General features: G+C 42.8%; 1 long non-coding RNA gene across 1 annotated transcript in view; it reads right to left on the bottom strand.

Annotated features, from left to right (window-relative positions):
• LOC148521682 (uncharacterized) overlaps positions 1-10,640 on the bottom strand; it is an 83,311-nt gene extending 72,671 nt beyond the window's left edge. Inside the window, exons 1-2 of the long non-coding RNA XR_015878811.1 lie at positions 10,602-10,640; positions 9,872-10,007 (exon numbers count right to left, since the gene is read on the bottom strand). This is a non-coding gene — a long non-coding RNA (uncharacterized LOC148521682). The remainder of the gene's footprint in view (positions 1-9,871; positions 10,008-10,601) is intronic.
• Positions 10,641-20,570: the final 9,930 nt, after the last annotated feature.

The raw sequence follows: 20,570 nt of genomic DNA, 5'->3' as shown, positions 1-20,570 counted from the left end.
GTACCTTATATAGGATCCAAAACCCGCGAGACTCGGAAGGCGGGAAGATGACGTTTTGCCTCGATTTCAGATCCGAGTCAGGCGGGAAAAGTCGAGCCTGACTCGGATCGGACTCGGATCGGGGGGGCTCGGGGGGGTTCGGATTTCAGAAATCCGAACCCGCTCACCCCTAGTGCAGAGTATTGATTACTTTGGTGGAAATATTAGAAAAGGAGGTATTCAGAGACTTACTACTTTATTCTAACAATGTTTATTTCTTTATCACTTTGCTAACGTATCACAACGTTATTTCTGTCTGTTCTATTATGATGTAGTTATTTTCCTGGATTTACCTTTGGTGTCTCTTATCTTTGATTTTTACTGTTCACCGACGCCATTTTCTTTTCAAATGATTGTTTTGTATATATTGGAATTAATAAAAACATTTCAAAACATATAAGCCATGTAAATATGATATAATGATGCCTAAAATATGTAAATACCAGAATGACAAATCCAAAATCTCTCTATTCTCTCTCCCCCTCATCTTCCTTATTACTACTCTAGATGTGGAAGCCCAGTCACATGGCCCGCTGGTTGTAATACAACCTCTTTCAAGGTTAAACTCGAGGGAGCCACCCCCAATAATTCTCATGGCTACATCTACAAACCACAGATTACAGATTTTGTTACACACAGGTAAGGTAGGGGGGCCTAGGGCCATATGGTGTCATAATCAGGTTATGTTCCCCTCTGAATAAAGTCAGGGTAGTAGATTGTGACCAAAGTCAAAAGTCAATTGTGGAAGGCTCTAAAACCAAAGTAAAGCATGAGGAGATACTGTTGTAAGATGCAGTTGGAGCTGGAGAGGTGCAGCCATGCTAGACAGTGTAGGTCTGACTTGTTAAGTGATTGGATGTTCTTTTAGAGATATATCTAGAAACTAGGGGTGCAAGTCAAGTCTGCCCACCCAATAGTATCTAGTGTGGCACAGGAGGACAGAGAAAGACACTGTGGAGCGATGTGATAGCAGGAGAGGAGGTAGTGTAGAGGCAGGAAAGAGTGATAGACTGTTCCAATAAGTTTCAGTCTGGTGCATAATTATGCGATTTGCAAAATGTGATTAATGCAACCAACTACAGTGCAGGAAAGATGTAATAAAAGATATGGGGCTCTATTTATTAACATTATTTTTATTAAAATAAAGTGAAAAAAGGTGTTTTCACACCCTTTTCACATTATTTTAGTATCACCTAAAGTTACTAAAGTGCAATTGTAGTAGAATTCGTAAAATTCTACTCCAAGCCCTAATTATCTCTTATTTTTTGTAATGAGATCGCATTTCCCATAATTTTAATGGGAAATGCGATCTGTGTGCAAGTTACTAAAAATAAATTGTGAAAAAATACCGGGGAAAGCCCTGTGATAATAACGCCACCTGGAGGTGGCGTTATCCAGGGTCTCCCCCGGTTACCGGACTCCTGCTCCGCTCTAACAGGCAGAGCAGAGCTTGGAGCCGGCCCCAGTTGATCAGCTGTGTGGCCTAAACAGACCATATGCTGATCACTGCTAAAAAAAATTTGTAAAAAAAAAGCTTACTAGGCATCGGAGATCGGGGCTCCGGTGATGTCCTCCATCTGGTCAGCTGCTCTCGCATCCTGCACTGTGGCCCGGTCATCACCTGACCGGGTCCCAGTGCAGGATGGGATGTCAGCTGACCGGAGTCATGGAGGACATCACTGGAGCACCGATCACCGGAGGTAAGTGTAATTTAGGTGAGGGGGGGGCGCGATTGTGGGGGCGGGGCTTAGTGGGGGGCGGGGCTTAGTGGCGGACGGTCGGCGCATGCTTGGGCACTTGTCACAGTATTTTTTGCGAAAATACCGTGATTAGGCTGCGGAAGGGATTCGCAGGGACTGAGCTTTATCGCAAGCTCTATCCCTGCAAGGGATTTTTAGTAAATCCCTGTGATATTGCATGAATTCGCAATGCATTAAGTCGGTAATATCACCCTACAATCTGCATTCAAAATGCGGATTGTAGTAAATAGAGCCCGTGAGATTACAGAGCAAGCCCTGGATGGCAAGTTTCAGGGAGATGCACCTACACTACCCAACAAGCAAACTTGAGCTACACTTTAAAGTATTCTCTAACAACAATATGGAAATAACCATCTCCTACTGAAGAGAACAGTCTTTTGGGGAAAAGAACATTTCAACGTCAGACCATTCAGTCAATGCTTTATCCACTATCTTCATAACCATACACCATTATATGCTTGGAGCGGAGAGGAATGTAGCTTATTACAACTGAAAACCAGAAAATGTGCTGTAGACACAACCATAGGTGTAAATTACTAATTTTCAATCAAATTTGCCAAATAGAGATTTCAAGTTTCTCCTATTTACAAAATGACACTTCTTTGCAAAGGAATTATTTTTACATTGCTGGGGATTTTCTGCTGCCACTGCCAGTAATAGTGATCTACTCCTTGGGTATTTTCTGCTTTTAACAAGCTAAAGATGCAAATAGGTTTATATTTGTCACTTGTGAAACGCCTACACATTAAAGGAATGCACGTGTTTTATTAACCTACTGGGGGTGCTGTAGCAATTATAAAAAAGTATAGGTAATATTAATAGCAATAATTATAATAACAATACAAAAGGCATGGCTGTTGAGTGCGCAGCTTACATTCATGACAGTAACAAATATACAAAATTCAATTAACGAAATAAATAAACACATAATAAACAAAAAAAAAAAAATATGTAACATAAATATGTACATTCTGCGCACATCAGAAAAAAAAAAGTTTTTGCATTAATGTAAAAAGGAAGAGGAACAGGAATTAAATAATTAGCTAGAACATTACAGCACCCTGCAGAGAATTGGCTGCAACTTGCTGCTTTCTAAAGTAATATCACTTCTGCAAACCTGGTCACCCCACAGTAAGTAAATCTAAGTTTCTTAACAGTGACACGCGGATAAGTGTATGAAACACTAAATGCAAATCCAGACAATTAAGTGCCTAATATAAACATTTTTATTGGAAACATACATCCTTTAAATAGTAGATTGTCCACCATATTATGTGAGGACATAAATGGGAACAGTTTTAATACCTGATTACAATTCTATTCCCAATAGATTTGGTTTTAATTTACAAAATAGAAACCTTATGTTGGGCCTCACTCCCTGGTTTCCAGAACTGGATGAACAGGCATCAGGAGGTGTGTGTATAACCTAACTTTACATTAACTATTTCATAAGAGAGAAAGAGAAACCAATTTATTTTTAAATAGTTTGTATCTTCTACAGCCCCGTTTAATATCCATCTATCTTGCCAAGTTAACGGCTAAAAACAAAATATAGGTTAACATTACAAAAAAATCCCTAGGATATTAAAAGTTGGCCACATTGTAGATGAAAAATTAAATAGAATCAATTGAAACACGAAACATTAAAAAAAAAGATTTTTAATTAAATGCTTTATGACAGTTACGAGTTTACTCAAAGGGGTCTTCTACTTGTTAGAGGTGTTATTACACAATCCCTCCATTTATTCACATTTGCTCAATGCAGCAGGGATCAGTAAAGGAAGGGATAGGCCACTGAAAATCAGTGTCAGGATATGGTGTATCACCAAAAGTTACTCTAATGATATGTCGAGCCGGGGACGTAGTCAGCATCTTTGCGGCCAGGATGCCGGCGGTCAGAATTCTGGCGCCGGAATCCCGACAGCAGTCTGAATCCTGGTTCCAGAATCCCGGTCCAAACATCCAGACGGTAAGTATTAGGGTTAGGGCTTAGGCACTAGGAGAAGAGTTAGGCTGTGGAAGGTGATGGTTAGAATTAGGCTGGGGGGGGGAAGGTTAGGATTAGGCTGCGGGAAAGGTGGGTTATGGTTAGGAGGAGAGTTAGGGTAAGTTTTAGTATACTTTCAAAATTCTGTCGGTACTCTGACCGTCCGCATCCCGATCGCCGGGATCCCATACCCAACCTGTTGTGCCGCAACCAATGTATTTTCCAGATGGTTGTAAGGTACCAGCTTGTGTGCCATACATATAACAAGAGAGTCATGTTGTGTGCTGTTTACATTTGGAGACACAGAACTGTTATCTAAATTTGGTCTGATTGCTTCCAAGGATCATGTGTAATATGAACAGCATTTGTTGCACTAACGTGTTTTGCTTTGAACTGCACATACATAGCTGCAGAGTTCTATGTTTTCCATGTAGAAAAGAGAAATATGGTGGTAATTAGACAGCAAACCTTCTAGCTACAGATGAAACCTCTACCCAAGGCGCTGCAGAATATGTACACGCTATACAAATAACTGGTAATAATAATCACATTATAAATTGTCCTAGTTCCACGTAAGCCAAATACTAACCAATCCCAGAGACTGTACCCCCATCATATTCCCATCTTCTCTGTAGTGACAGGAACATACCTTATATACACGATTAGGCCTACTAGACTCACTTTCTTCACGTCTACAACCTATGCCATTGCTGAATGGGTACTGCCATCATACTCCTTCTTCTAAAATAGGTAGTACAGGTTAAGTCTCCCATATCCAAAGTGCTTGGGACCAAAGTATTTTGGATATTGGATTATTACGTATTTTGGAATATTTGCATACCATAATGAGATATCTTGGTAATGGAACCCAAAGATAAACACAGAATGCTTTTTTGTTTCATATACACCTTATACAGACAGCCTGAAGATGATGTTATACAATATATTTAATAATTTTGCGCATTAAATAAAGTTTGTGTACATTGAACCATCAAAAAGCAAAGGTGTCACTATCTCAGTCACGCTGCAAAAATTCAATATTTCGAAATATTCCGTATTTCGGAATATTTGGATATGGGAGACTAAACCTGTATTATAAATGTAATACAATAGAAATGCTTCTCTGATCCTCTTTTTTTACTTAAAAGAAAAAAAAGATAAATGAGATGTAAATAGAAAAGCCTGCAGTAGTAAAATCCATGTCACATAAATCAGCACAGGACAGATCGCGCCCCTAAATTTGCCAAGCTCACACAGGGCCGGATCGAGGCAGGTTCCTTACGTGCGGCCATACAAGGGTGCCAGAGTCTGGCTCCGGAAAAACACAGCTGTTTACTCCCCCTTGCTGGTATTATTAGTTTAAGCTCAGGAGGAGAGAGGGTGGAGGGAAAAGGTGGAGAAGCACGGGATGGCACTAGATGCCGAGTGACCTAGCACCGGCCCTGAGCCCACATCACCATTTTCCCATATGCTGCCCTATCCGCCAGAACCACACCAAGGAGAAAGTTTACAATTTGGAGATTTTCAAACCTATTGCGTCTTCAGAGTTTTCTCCCGTTAAATGTAACAGGGCAACAATAGTTAACACAAAACACACCTGGTAAATTTACCCCAAATATTGTACATCATGATAGTACACAATTCCTTTTGTTGCGATTGTTTCACTCTCGATCGCTGCCTTTTCAATATTTTGTACCTTTTGTGATTTTGCTAGGCCTTATGGTGATGTATATTTGTTACTGTATATACCATTCTTGAGAAAATCAGCAATACAATCTTGTCTTGTGCTTCCTGTTATAATTGCCTGAAGCAATATTTTAATGAGTTGCTGGTGAGAGCTGTCTTCTAGGCGATAGATCCTGTGACTAAACTCAGGAAATCATTTAGAACCATTCAGGAATCTGTCAAAACTTCCTTTAGTTTGATCACAAATATTCCTAAGGAGCACAATTATCGTGATCCAGCCAGTACATGGAATTCTCATCAAGAATCATTTATTTTCATAGAGGAACAGGCAATGGCTAACTTTATATAGACATGTAAAAGGATAAAGTAATAAACCAAACAGCTTTAACACACTATAAATGTAACATGTTTTTATATGCTACTGTATCTGTTAAATATAATTTTAAGGAGTATATTTAGCCATACTTGCCTACTTTTCATAGCTGTCCTCCAGTTGATTCTAAGGGCCGGTAAGAAAATTAGATGTGGGCATGACTTAATGATGAAGGGTGCTAAGGTTGCCCAGGTTCAGTGTGGTTGGCCCTGGCCTATTAGTAGCCGGACCCAACATTGGATTACTTGCTGTTGCGTGCCCCATTCCCAGGAACCAGTCACCTTTTTACTGAGCAGAACCATCCATCCTCTTCCTGCTCACAGCCTCCCTTTACCCTCTATCTTCCTCCCCAGGAAAAAATAGTGAGCTCCTCCATGACACTCACTGTGGCAGACTAGCTTAAAGATGCTGTCTGCAGCTAAGCACTAGTATGACTATGAAGAGATGTCAGTCATGTGACCAGCACTCAGCATTAAGAGGTATGGAGTCATTAACTTGCATAGTGTGGAGAGAGGTGAGATATTATTGCTGTGTGGGGAGAGGAATGATATTGGTGTAGTGTGGGGATAGGGGTGATATTGGTGTTATGTAGGAGAGGGGTGGTATTGGTGTGGTGCGTGGAGAGGGTTGATATTGGTGTTGTGCAGTGAGAGGGGTGGTATTGATGTAGTGTGGGGGAGGGGTGATATTGGTGTTGTGTAGGGAGGGGGAGGTATTGATGTAGTGTGAGGAGAGAGGTGATATTTGTGTTGTGTAGTGAGAGGGGTAGTATTGATGTAGTGTGGGAAGAGGGATGATATTGTGCAGGGAGAGGGGTGGTATTGGCATAGTGTGTGTGAGAGGGGTGATAATGACATTGTGTAGCAAGAGGGCTGGACCAGGGCTGGTACTGGTGTATTGTATGGAAATGTAACATATAGGTGTAATGTAGGTAGAGGGGTGATTTCCGTGTAGTGTACTGTGTGAAGGGTGCTAGTAGTACTATAGTATATTGGGGTTGTTGGTATTCCTGTAGTATGGAGTTAGAATAGTCGATTGCTTTAATGTGGTTGGGCTGGTGGAGAGGATTTGAGGCATTGCTCTAATATAAAGGGGCAATTAGCATTGCTGTAATGTGTAGGGGTTGGAGGGCATTGCTATAATGTGGAAGGATGGGGGGGTCATTGATTTCATTTGGAAAAGATGTTTGGCAATGCTGTAATGTGGAGGGGCTGGGCGCATTACTGCAATGTGGTGTGGCTAGGCAGCAGTGCTGTGATGTGGATGTGCAAGGGGGCATTACTGTAATTGTGGGAGGGTATTGCTGAAATGTGTGGGTGATATAGATGATTGCTGTAATTGTTGAATTGGGTGGAAGAGAATTGCTATCATTTGGCAGCATTACTGTAAAGTGTGGGTATTGCTAAATGCAGTAATGTATGGTGTTGCTGTAATGTGGAAGTATTGTTGATCACTGTAGTAAATGGGATATTGCTGTGTGTATGTGGGTCATTTATTAAAGCAATGAAGTGCCAGTAAAGTAATGCCAGGGGTGATCGTTAACATACTAGTTAGCAGCCCGTCAAAATGACGGCACATTGTTGCATCCATGAAAAGTCCCATTTCAGCGCTCAAGCGGGTCAGTTTTCGGTCATTTCTGCTCACCAGCCTGGGGGGCTGCGAGTAGAAATGTCAGCGCCAGTCGCTGTGAGCTCCCGAACAGAGCAACAATTGAATTGCTCAGTCGGGGCGTCAACTAGTGGCCGCTGGCGGGCAACACACCTGAATTCCTTCCATAGAGGTGAGGAGCAGCATTAGCCTTTTATATATATAGATTGCAGGTGATAGCAATCTAGGAGAAATAGACCTAGTTCTTAAATGTGAGTACTTTTGATTTAATGTAATAGCTTGTTGACGAAAGTGTTTAGGCGCTGATATTTGTCAGGTTGTGGCCTAGGATCGGCCTTTACTCTCCTCTGCGCCAGCTTCCCCCGACCTCTCGAGCAGTCAGACGCCAGCTGCAGCGACAAGTGACGCGCTGAGGATTATACCTGGGGTCTGCTAGGACATCCATGTGCTCGCTCAGTGATTTGGTTCCTGTGGTTACCATCATGGACGCAGCCATGACAGTCTACATCACCTGATTGCCCTTTACCCAACGGTAGCATTGGCTGCTGTCAGCTGACACTATCCTCCAATGGATTGCTACCTTGGGGTATTTAGCCGGGCTCCAGACAACAGGAAGTTGCCTGTACAACTTCCTGTTGCCTGTCGTTACTTCCAGTGTATACTTGCTGCTGCAGCGTTCCAGGTTCCAAACTACTTTCTTCCAGTGATACTCTCCTATAGTTTACCCATGGCATGTGTGTGTACTCAGTATGCCATCTGAGTACTATCTCCGAAGTGTCATCTTCCTGTGCCAGTTCTGTGTCTGGAACCACAGTGTATATACTTAGTACGTCATCCGAGTACAATCTCCTAGTATCATCCACCTGTGCCAACTCTGAGTCTGGAACTACAGTGTGTGTACTTAGTACGTCATCCAAGTACAAACTCCTAGTGCCATTCTCCTGTGCCAGTTCTGCGTCTGAAGCCACAGTGTGTTTACTTAATACATCATCCTCCTAGTGCCATTCTCCTGTGCCAGCCCTTCGTCTGGATCAACAGGGTGTGTACCCAGTACATCACCCAAGTGCAAAACTTCCAGTATCATTCTCCTGTGCTTTTCCTGTGATAGTGTTCTTCCATTTCCCACTTGTACCAGATACTCTGAAGGGCTGCTACCTGCTTGCTGGGAGCAGTTTAAGCCCAAATCACGCTTGGAGGGATCACTGGTGACCTCCCAGTAAGTTAGACTCCGCGCCTTTGGTCAGGTTTAGCCAACATCTGGTACTTGTGGATGAGGAAGGCATATATACAGGCCCCTCGCCTCAGATTCCTTTCCTTTCTCAACCGGGGTCCACGTCTTCTAATCCTTCTACAGGGGACCACCATAGCCCAAACATGAATATTAAGTGGCACACAGCAGCAACTACTTCTGCAAATGCTGCTACAAACCTCTTCCCTTATGTACATACATTTCGCAGAATGTGCAATGACATGTTGTAATACTGATTAGCGTGTCCTTATGCGCAACCATCGGTTGCAACATCAAAACTTGCACCAGCCCCTATGACAGGTGCAGTTTCTCTGTCTGACTATGGTCTCCCATGCCTGCGGCTGTGCGTCTGGGAATGCAGATGCTTATATTAACACTTCCATGAGACTGAATGGATCATTTTTGATTGCACTATTATTATTATTATTATTATTATTATCATTTATTTATATGGCGCCACAAATGTTCTGCAGTGCCTTACAAAGTACATACACAAGTTGTAGACAAGCGACTTACAGAACAATACAATACAGAACAGGACATGGATTATATATATTGCTACATTAGCGACCATAACACCCAGATAAGCAACAGAGCATAAGCAACCAAGTGCTAGGTGCCCTAGTGGTGAGTAGGAAGTAGATGAAATTAAAGTAGGGAGTAGCACAAGAGGGTAGAGGGCCCTGCTCGTAGGAGCTCACTACTAGCCATCTCCCAGTCGGGTTGGGTACAGAATGTCGGCGTTCGGGATCTTGGCGGTCAGAATCCCGACGCCGGCATCCCGACAAGGTTAGAATACCAACACTCTTGCTACCCTGACCCTAACCTTTCCTCCCCTCTGCCTAACCCTAACCTCTCCCTCTAGTGCCTAAACCTAAACTCCCCCTCCCCGCACCCTAAACCTAACCCCTCCACCATATTGGCCGCATCCCCTCTCAGTCACCGCCCACAAATGCCCATCAGTTTTGTGCAGACACTCTGTGTAACACATGCGCTGTAGAGATTTTCAGAAATCTTTGTGCTAAATAATCTCTCAACTACGTGAATGTTACAATTGCGTGTGGCTCTGAATGAGGCCCTTTATTATTTGTGTGCACTTGGCAGGTCTTAAAATAATTAAACAACAGAGAAAAACATATTCTAGAAAATAAATATTTCAGTTGAATTACCTTATATAAGACATATTTATGGCATCACCTCTTATTTTCTAGACTGGAGTCTTTATATCCGTCACTCACATCTTTGGAGACATTTGTGCAAAATTTCTCACTTTGTGCATCTCGTAGCCCCTCCGAAGTTTTTGATCTGCAGCCAAAGTTTTGGTGAAAGCTCATTATACCATAAATTCGTCCTCCGCTGTCCCAACAAACTTTCTCCCACATCTAGAAAGTTAAAACTGTTGCCCCATAATAACCCACATTCTCAGCTCAGCCCAACAACTGATGTCCCGTCCAAGCAAAATACATTTTGTCATAGTTAGGGAATGTTACCTTTAGCACAAGTGTAGTGTTTCTGCCCAGCAGAGAACCTAAATCAACATTATCTATTATTACACAATGTTAAGACCAGAAAGGAAGGTGGGTGGTGGATTTTAATAACAACTTAAGCTATTTTCGAAAAGGCAATTGAGAAGTATAAAACCAGAAGTTTAATTTTTTTGTGTGTGTGTCTTATTTTGCTGCATCAGCAACCTGAATTTACAGCAAACACAAGACTATTCTCCTTGTGACCCAAATATAGTTCTTCTTTCTGTTCTGGTAATCACTGTGTTGTGGTAGGGACACATTAATATTGTTATCACAACAAAGAAATTATTTCTTTCTCACATTATATTCTGTACCTCTACCCAGGAGCATAAATAGACAGTTATGGACCCCAGTGCATACAGTTTCTATATACCATTGCTTGCTCCTTCTATAGCTTGCTGAAGCTCTCTCCACTGATCAGTCTGTGGCTGCTGTCGTAGCAACCAATAAGAAGCAGCCTAAAATGTTAGCCAATCACAGGTTTCCTATTGGTTACAATGACAGCTGCTACACCCTGATCACAAGAGGGAGCTACAGTAAAGGCCCCCATACATCAGAGATGGATTGCAGCAATCGTGCAATTTGCAATCAATTGTGTATAAAATTCTGCAATGTATGGGTTTCACAGATCGCAGATTGCAACCAAAAAGTGATTGGAATTGTTTAATCAGATTGTCCAACATGTTGGATTTTACAGATCGATTGGGGCTGTAGATTGCTAGTGTATGGACTTGATCAGCAGATTTGCAGACCGTTTCTAGCAAAATGATGGGCCTTTCAAGATTGCCAGATCTGTGTTTGCTGCAATCGATCTGCAAATCACTGAAAAAGATCTGTAGTGTATGGGCGCAGATTGCTCGATTGGGACATCCTAAGATCGGGCAATAAATCTTCAAATTGTTCAATTGTGGTTTTCAGATTGCTGATGTATGGGGACCTTTAGTCTTAGAATGTGAGAAATGATCTGCGACCCCACTGCTGCTGCATGGAGCTTTAACATGATAGGCAAACCACCCCAGCTCTAGTAACCTGTAACAGCAGCACCCTTGCTACCAAGGTAGATTTACCTCTTGCTGAATGGTTTGGCCACTGCCTTAGCAAATAGAAAAGAATCAAGTGCCCCTGTAAAAACACATTGCAGTGATAACATATGTCCTCAGTCATAACTTTAATATTACTATATTTTTGTGATCTCCTGCACCTGAATACCAGTGTAAAGTGCAGCTATGCCAATATTTTTAGCAGTAGAGAATATACAACCTGAGGCACGTGGGCACAAGGCTGATGCCTTATTTTGTAGTTTCAGGTCCACATTTACTCTGCGTGACATTCACACATTTCTGCATGAATGCATGACACCCATGCAAAATGTGTCAGTGTCACGCAGAATGAGCTATACTTGTGCTGGCAAGGGGATGATAGAGAAAGATAGTGATTATGAGTAGTTTTCACTTTTCATATTATATCATTGATCTTTTACATGTATTCATTTATTTTATTAAGTAGATAGATAGATAGATAGATAGATAGATAGATAGATAGATAGATATGACATACAGTAGATAGATAGATAGATAGATATGACATACGATAGATAGATAGATAGATAGATAGATAGATAGATAGATAGATAGATAGATAGATAGATAGATAGATAGATAGATAGATAGATAGATAGATAGATATGACATAGATAGATAGATAGATAGATAGATAGATATGACATAGATAGACAGACAGACAGACAGACAGATAGAGTCAGAGTATCCCGAACCCAGAGGTAAGGAGATCTCATTAGTGATGCTTGGGCCGGGCTCCTATCAAAGCTGCTGTACCTGCATGTGTTTTTTCGTGAAATTATGGCGATTCTTAATATCTTATTGATAAGTGGCAATAAGAAAATATAATTATCGGGACCAATTCACAAATTAATAAATGTGCCCCTTAACGCATACAATGGAAAAACCAAGGCCCTATTTATCAATCATGTTTTTCTAAAAAAAAAAGGACGTGTTTTCACACACTTTTCACATTATTTTAGTTTCACTTAAATGTATTAAAGGGCTTTTGGAGCAGTTTTCATAAAAAAACTACTATCCATTTAATTTGCATATTTTTGGTAAGCAGTTCGCATTTCCAATACTTGTAATAGGAAATGCAATCTGTTCTAATTTACCAAAGTAAATTGTGAAAAAATACCAGGGGGGAACCCTGAGATAATAACGCTGCTGGAGATGGCATTAAGCAGGTTTCCCCTAGAATAAAAAAATAAATCACACTTGCCTGCACTACACGGTGGTCAGGAGATCCTGCTCTGTGAGCCTGGTCAGCTGCTCAATGCTGTAAGAATGGCTGGGCCGGTGCAAGGTTTCTTGGCACCCTAGGCATTTCTTCAGCCTTACGCCCCCCTCCCCCCGCCCTCGATAGCTACACAAGCCCTTATACAGTGCCCCAGTAGTGCCAGCAGTAGTGGTCCCCCATATGCAGTGCCCCCAGAAGTGGTCCCCCCATGCAGTTCCCCCAATATAGTGCCCCCAGTAGTCCCCCACCTATGCAGTGCCATTTATATAGTGCCCCCAGTAGTAACCCTCCCTTTGCAGTGCCCCCAGTAGTGGTCCCCCCGATGCAGTGCTCCTAGTAGTAGTCTCCCCCCCAGCAGTGCCCCCATTAGTAATCCCCCCAGTAGCAGCCCTTCACCAGCAGTGCCTCTAGTAGTAGTACCCCCAGCAGTAATCCCTCCCTATGCAGTGCCCCCAGTAGTGGTCCCACCAGCGCAGTGCCCCAGTAGTAGTAGTCCACCCAGCAGTGCCCCCAGTAGCAGTCCCCCCCAGCAGTGCCCCCAGTAGTAGTCCCCCCAGCAGTGCCCCCAGCAGCTGTCCCCCCCCCAGCAGTACCCCTAGTAGTAATCCCACTATATGCAGTGTCCGCCAGTAGTGGTACCACAAGAAGCGCCCCCAGTAGTACCCCCAGCAGTGCCCCCAGTAGTGGTCCCACCAGCGCAGTGCCCCAGTAGTAGTAGTCCACCCAGCAGTGCCCCCAGTAGCAGTCCCCCCCAGCAGTGCCCCCAGTAGTAGTCCCCCCAGCAGTGCCCCCAGCAGCTGTCCCCCCCCCAGCAGTACCCCTAGTAGTAATCCCACTATATGCAGTGTCCGCCAGTAGTGGTACCACAAGGAGCGCCCCCAGTAGTACCCCCAGCAGTGCCCTTAGTAGTAGTAGTAGTAGTCCCCTCTAGCAGTGCCCTTAGTAGTAGTAGTTCCCCCCAGCAGTGCCCTCAGTAGTAGTCCCCCCCCAGCAGTGCCCTTAGTAGTCAGAGGCTGACTGGCAACTTTCAGGCTGGGAGGCAAACACACGCAAGTGGCCCTGGTTTGTCCAATGAAAAAAAAACTGACAGAAAACTATAGATAGATAGAGTATAAATGTTATATACATTTACATTATTTATTATACATATATTATATCTATGTAGTGTGTATATTTGTACATGTGTGTATAATATATACGCATGTACATATTAATAATAATCTACATCCCGGGACAGGTATGATAGGTGACAGGGTGAGTGTACAGGGACAGGTATGATAGGTGAATGGGTGAGTGTGCGGGGACAGGTATTATAGGTGACAGGGTGAGTTTGCAGAGACAGGTATTATAGGTGATAGGGTGAGTGTGCGGGGACAGGTATTATAGGTGACAGGGTGAGTGTGCGGGGACAGGTATTATAGTTGACAGGGTGAGTGTGCAGGGACAGGTATTATAGGTGACAGGGTGAGGGTGCGGGGACAGGTATTATAGGTGACAGGGTGAGGGTGCGGGGACAGGAATTATAGGTGACAGGATGAGTGTGCGGGGACAGGAATTATAGGTGACAGGGTGAGTGTGCGGGGACAGGTATTATAGGTGACAGGGTGAGTGTGCGGGGACAGGTATTATAGGTGACAGGGTGAGTGTGCGGGGACAGGTATTATAGGTGACAGGGTGAGTGTGCAGGAGCAAATCTAGTAGGTGATAAGGTAAGTGTATGTGGGGAAGATGTTGTGGGTGACAGGGTGAGAGAGTCACTAGGCAGGTCTGGGCACAGCACCCCTTCCCCTCCCCTTCAATGTGCTCCTTTCACTGCACTATATGTTGTTCTCCTTTCACTGCACTACATGTTTCTGCAGTGTCTATCCATTTCCAGCCAGCCCCTATTCTCTGTTGCCAGCCCCAGCAGTATTCTTTCTGTCTCTCCAGTGAGAAGTGGGGTCACAGGGGGTAAGGGTTGAAGATCGCGGGGGGTGGGGTTTGGGGAGGAGAGCCGGTGAGGTATGCACGGTTATACGGTCAGGGTTTTTACTGCGAAAAATACCATGATAAGTGTGCGACTGGATTCGCAGGGACAGAGCTTTCTCGCAAGCTCTGTTCCTGCATGCGATATTAGATCAATTCTTGCTATTGCATTGCAAATCCCGGTGAATTTAGCACATCACATCAGCATCTGAGATGCAGATTGTGATAAATAGGGCCCACAGACTTTGAGGTGGACAGGAAATATTTAGAGGAATTTTATATAGATCAAATAGAATGACATGAAAAGTCTCATCAATACAAATCAGGGAACTATAACACAACTTAAATCCATGTGTAAATGTAAACAGAAATACGGTGTCGGATGTGCTGGCAGATGGAGCTACATTACAATTTTGCGGTTCCATATGATGGATCCATGTGTGGAATTTGAAATTATGCTCATTTCCAGGCCAAATACAGAAGATCTAAAATATGGAGTGTGTTTCTCACCTGTACCACCTGCCCATGCAGCCACACAACGTGCGGCAACAGCCGCACGGCACATACATTAACAGCATCATGGTCTTTAGAGTAATGACGTGTCTGGAGACAGGAGCTTCATGAATGTAGAAACTCACAAGAGTAGGTGAACGCTTGGGCAAAAGTAGATAACTTTGTCTCCAGCTATTATTTTGATATATGTTATGTCTTTTACATTATGAAATGCTTAGCCACTCGGGGGAGAATTTAATCCTCTATGAGATCACTACCCGTTTGAGATTCAAATTATCATTGTTGAATTCAAAATTCCAAAATATATATTTTTACTAATTTCTTCACCTATCAGAATTTTATTTGCAGTTCACAAACCTATTTGCTCCACATTCACTTTCTAACAACTTACAACGGGATGCAGTCAGGAAGCCGACGGTCGAACATACTGATTCCCATACAACATCATAAATGTGGACGCTACTTACTACTATCACTACCGAGATTACTTCCAAGAGTTTCAGTGTTATTCCATGCAACTCTTTCTGCAAATGTGAAGGTTATTAGAAGTCTCAGAGGAATTGTGTAGCCAATATATTGAAACAAGGTTGCAGGTTGAATATTTTAATAAGGGGGATGAAGCTGCCTATTGTACTTGTTATCAGTTAGACTAATGCATTTTAGATTACATGGTTGTGAAATATGTCTCCATTCAATGGAGGATCCCAAAATGTAAAGATTCAGCCCTGAAATATGTTGTCCCTAGAATAAGACATATTAATAGACATGCAAAATTGGATGCCAGTACAAATGTTTTGTGACATTAGAACCCGTTATTTATGGCTAGGCCCATGGATTTGGGGGAAAAGGCGACATTGTGGGTAAGGGGCGGTGTGCTTTGGCTGATGGGAGGAGCTAATTAGGTTAGAGAGGATACCTTGTTAAATACTTATTAGGTTCATAAATACACTCATTTTTGTGGCACTATGCACCGCTCCCACACTCCTTGTTACAGCCTTAACACCAGGGCCGGTGCAGGGTGTCTGGGCACCCTAGGAAAAATGTCATCCACCGCCCCCGCTCCCTCCAATTCATAGTATACCACACATTAGTGTAGCCAATTTATAATTTGCCACACAGCAGTGTCCCAAATTCATAATATATGCCCAACTAATATGCCACACAGCAGAGCCCCAAAATCATACTCTGCTTTATAACACAGCCCCCAATTCATAATATGTCATACGTCTGTGCCACAAATTCATTATATGCCACACTGCTGTATCCCCAATTCATAATTATGTTACACATCAATGCCTCCAATACATAATATGCCACACATTTGTGTCCCCAACACATATGCCACACAGTTGTGCAACAAATGTATTGTATGCCACGTAGCCATGAATTATGATACACAATGCCCCTAATATATATGCCACACATGTGCCCCAAATTATATTAATGCCATACAGCTGTGCCCCAATACATTATGCCACACATCCATGCCCCAATATATGTCAGCACCCATTAACCCCACCCATGCACTCTACCAACACTCAATAAACCCACACACAAATACACTAAACCTTTCAACACTCAATAAAACCACCCCCACCCCACACACACTAAGTCTGTCTGTACTCATAAACACACACAAAAGCTGCCCATTACCTACACACACCTGCATCAGCCTTGGTCATCAGTAGCCCCGTCCAGGACTGAAAGAGACATCCTTCTGGGGTTTTTTGTGGACTCAGCAGCACCCTCCAGTGGCCGGCGCCCCTAGGCAGCTGCCTAATGGTAGCACCGGCCCTGCTTAACACAATTATGAGGCTGGAATAAGTAGTATTTTATGCATACAATGTCATAGGGCGGGATGTACTAAATTGAAAAATGTGGTGAAGCCCCTGAAAATACAGTTTTCGTGGGTTTTACCGCATTTCCCATATGTACTAAGCACCGGAATGCATCTTCCCGGTGAGTAATGCCATCAGCAGGTGGCATTACCCAAAGGAAGCTCCCTGAGAGGGATCCGATCGGATCCCTTTAATCTCCCACCATGGCGCTGGCGTCCTGCACATGCACAGAAGCACACCAAAGGGACCTCTAGCTGTTAAACCTGGAAGTCCCTCTATCCAGGGTATCACGAAGGACAGCTCTTATCAGGAGCATTTCTAAGTACATACCGCGGTAATCAACCATGTTATGTACCCAAAAAGAGGCGAGATGTACCACATCGCGGAAGCGATGCTTAGAACATCTCAACCATAGTTATTCAATATCTGCTGCTGTCCCCCATAGATACATTTGGGTGATACCTATTATTTGTGGATTCCCCCCAAAACCAACTGTTCCCACAAATAATAATTGATAAATAGGCCCCTAACAGTAGCCTGCCCTCAGAGTACAATTACATTTATTCTGTGTAATAGTTTTACTGGCTGTTCTTTATTTTACAATTGATATGTATTGAACAGGTGAACTGACAATACAAAAGTATATTTAGTTTTCATGTTCAGTGAGCATGTATAATTGGGGAGTGCACATTACTCTAAGGTCTCTGTAGGTGGGATTGAAAATTCTATTCTCAGATGTAGCCTGCAGCAATGTGTCCCTGTAATATATGTCACTGATCGCAGGGACTCTATCAGGTAACTGTTATTGGCAGGGCCGTAACTAGGGCAGTGCAACAGGGCACCGCAGGGCAGGGGGCACTGTTTGGACCTGTCAATCTTTTGTTTACTATCATTCTCACTTGTAGCTTCCTCTTTTTTTATTCCCAGCAGCTCCTGGCCTCCCCTGTCTCTTCACTAGCCTTTCCCCATGAGGCCATGGCTCTTTTTCGGGTGCGTGTCTTATGTTCCTATTTGAAAAATAATGGGGGGGGGCGCCAATGCTCTTTCTGGCACAGGGCACCAAAAAGTCTAGTTACGGCTCTGACTTATTGGATTATCAGTAACTGTTACTACAGTAGCCGATCTATAAACTTGACCAAGCGTTCCTGGCTAATCAGGGAGACCTATCCATTAGGTATTTGGGCTGAATAGCTGGATTCTATGGGCCAGAAAGCTGAACACATCACCAGATCACAATTACCGACAAATTGGATTCTCTGACTGTCCTCATCATCATGACCTGATGTCGCTTGGGATCATCACTTATTTGGACCTATACACTGAATTATTTGTGTCCTTTTTAAACTATAATGACATAACTGGTCTTTGGAACTGCAGTGTTTGTGGATGGACACTTTAATACATTGTGGAATGGTTGTTTTATACAGCAACCGAAAAATCGTAGCAGATCTGTCTGAGGGTTAAGGCATAAAAGAAAACAATTTCTCAGGATATCTGAGAACTTAGTGAAATACAGAGCCTTGGACATTTTGTTTAGTCATAACTAAGTCATATCAAATAGCATGTTTTGCTTGTAGATAGAAGAGGTGAACCACACAAAAGGAAACATTACTGAACCAGAAGTCAAGTTAATATAAATAATCGGCATTGAAGTTCTACAGGATATGTCATTTAACTCAGTGGCAAGAGACACCACACAGAGAGAATAAAGCTTTAACTCTTTCTGTGAAGCAGGTTTTGCTGCACTGTGGACATGTAAAGTGTTATTGGTAATGACCAACCCAGAAGCAATGGTGAGATCATACCATAATGTCTATATTGTATATTCCAACACTAAGGGGCATATTCAATTTGAGGCAAAAAGTCAAAGGTCGGACTTTTCGCCATCATCGCCGTTTTTTCCTGGGATAAAGTATCGGACGCGTGCCCGCTTATCCCTATATTCAATTAGGAATCGTTGAAAACGGGACCCGGCGGAAAGGTAAGTATCGAAAAGTCCTGTCACTTTTGGGGAAATCAGTCTGTCACCCCCTAGAAGAGGGTCTGACATGGGGGATCACTATGGGTACCCCCGATTTGGCCTGCTGATAATTGGAGTTTTTAAACAGCCGCAGCAGGTGCGTAAATGCGGCTTTGAAGAAGTGGTGAAGAATAACACTTAGCTTTTTTTTGGGGGGGGGAATAACTAGTTCTATCAAATTTGGGGTACATGAAAATGGGTGCAAGCATATTTTTAAGTCCCTAAAGCGAATTTTTTAATTTCTTCAAAAATCCACCTGCCGCAACCACCCGCATTCTAGAAAACACCTGCCGCATACTTGGGGACCCCCCTGAGTCAATTTCACTAGTTTTTAAGTTTTTTCCCCATTTTTTTTTGCCCCCAAAATGAAACCACTTTTTTTGGGGGTGTCCTATGCTAATTTTTTTGACACAGATTACTTTAAGGGGACATTCCAAAGGCTGCAGGCTATTTTTTTTAAATTCTGCACCCCAAAGCCCCAATTCTGCACTTTTTTCGCCACCTAAGCAGCGGTGAAAACTTATCCCCGTTTTTTCACAAAGACTTTTGCACCTGCAAAATTGAATTGAATTGAAATTGAATATGGGGATAAGTGAAAATGGCAAAAATGACGTATCGGTGATAAATTATCGCCGATAATGGACCTTGCACTCCAAATTGAATATGGCCCTTAACGGTAAAATTAATTAGGTGCAAACAGCTGACAATGGCACATGAAGATGCCCACAGCTTGCCTATATCTTGTCCTTGACTCGCAGATCCTTAAATTGTCGCAAGGGGCTTGCAGACTACATCCTTATTAAAGAAACCCCTAAGGGTGGAAGAAAGCTTATGGAGGGCCACTCCTTTTTTTTCTTAGACCACGCTGTACACTATTATTTTATTTCTAATCTACAAGCCTCACATAAATATAGGAATGAAGTTAAGAATTTAAGCTTTAAATGGTATGGCCATCCACAAAGTGAATTTTCAGCCTCCGCCCATCTAGTAGAACAATCTAGTAGACCCCATTGTATTTCAACATAAGTCATAGTAGTTGAGTTTGTGGGACACCTGTCTGCGAGACCCTGAAGGGGTGATCAAAGGGGTAAATGCAGTAGGGTATGAGACTGTGAATTGCATCATCATGTCTCTGCCCTCCAACAAAATGGCATCAATGCATAGTGGGAGGTTGTCCATGATGTCATAATTCACAACGAATAAAGTCATCGCTGCCTCATCCCACCCTCTTCACTGCAGAAGTAGATAGTATGCGGGAGGGTTATCTACTATCCCTTACTCCTGAGAGAACTCCCTAAAATTTGTGAATCTCACAAACATTCCGGCATGGTAGGCAAGTATGGCCTAAGTTTACCAAGCATGCCAAACTGAAATTAAAATGTGGGCCATAATGAGTAAGTACACCAGGGTTGATTCTTTGGGGGTTGATATACTGTACGCATGAAAGTTTTTTTACATTTTGTTTTTCAATTTTCAAGATATATTTAGATTTGCCATTTACATTCGTAGGATCTGATTCAATCAGGAACAATGTAAGCAATGTGCCGACAGAACGCTCATATCAATGGCACATAGCAACCACAACATTGCTGATTTTGTCTCGCACCCCATAGGAAGAGTGTGCAGGAAAATGAGCAATTATGCACTACTGTAATTCCGAGTGATGTGCGCAGATGTATATTTACACAGATTGAGCAATTGTTTG

The sequence above is a fragment of the Taudactylus pleione genome, unplaced genomic scaffold, assembly GCF_031769625.1.
Source record: "Taudactylus pleione unplaced genomic scaffold, aTauple2 ptg000156l, whole genome shotgun sequence".
NCBI lineage: Eukaryota > Metazoa > Chordata > Amphibia > Anura > Myobatrachidae > Taudactylus > Taudactylus pleione.
The sequence above is the reverse complement of the archived record's forward strand: the minus strand, read 5'-3'. Positions and strand labels throughout refer to the sequence as shown.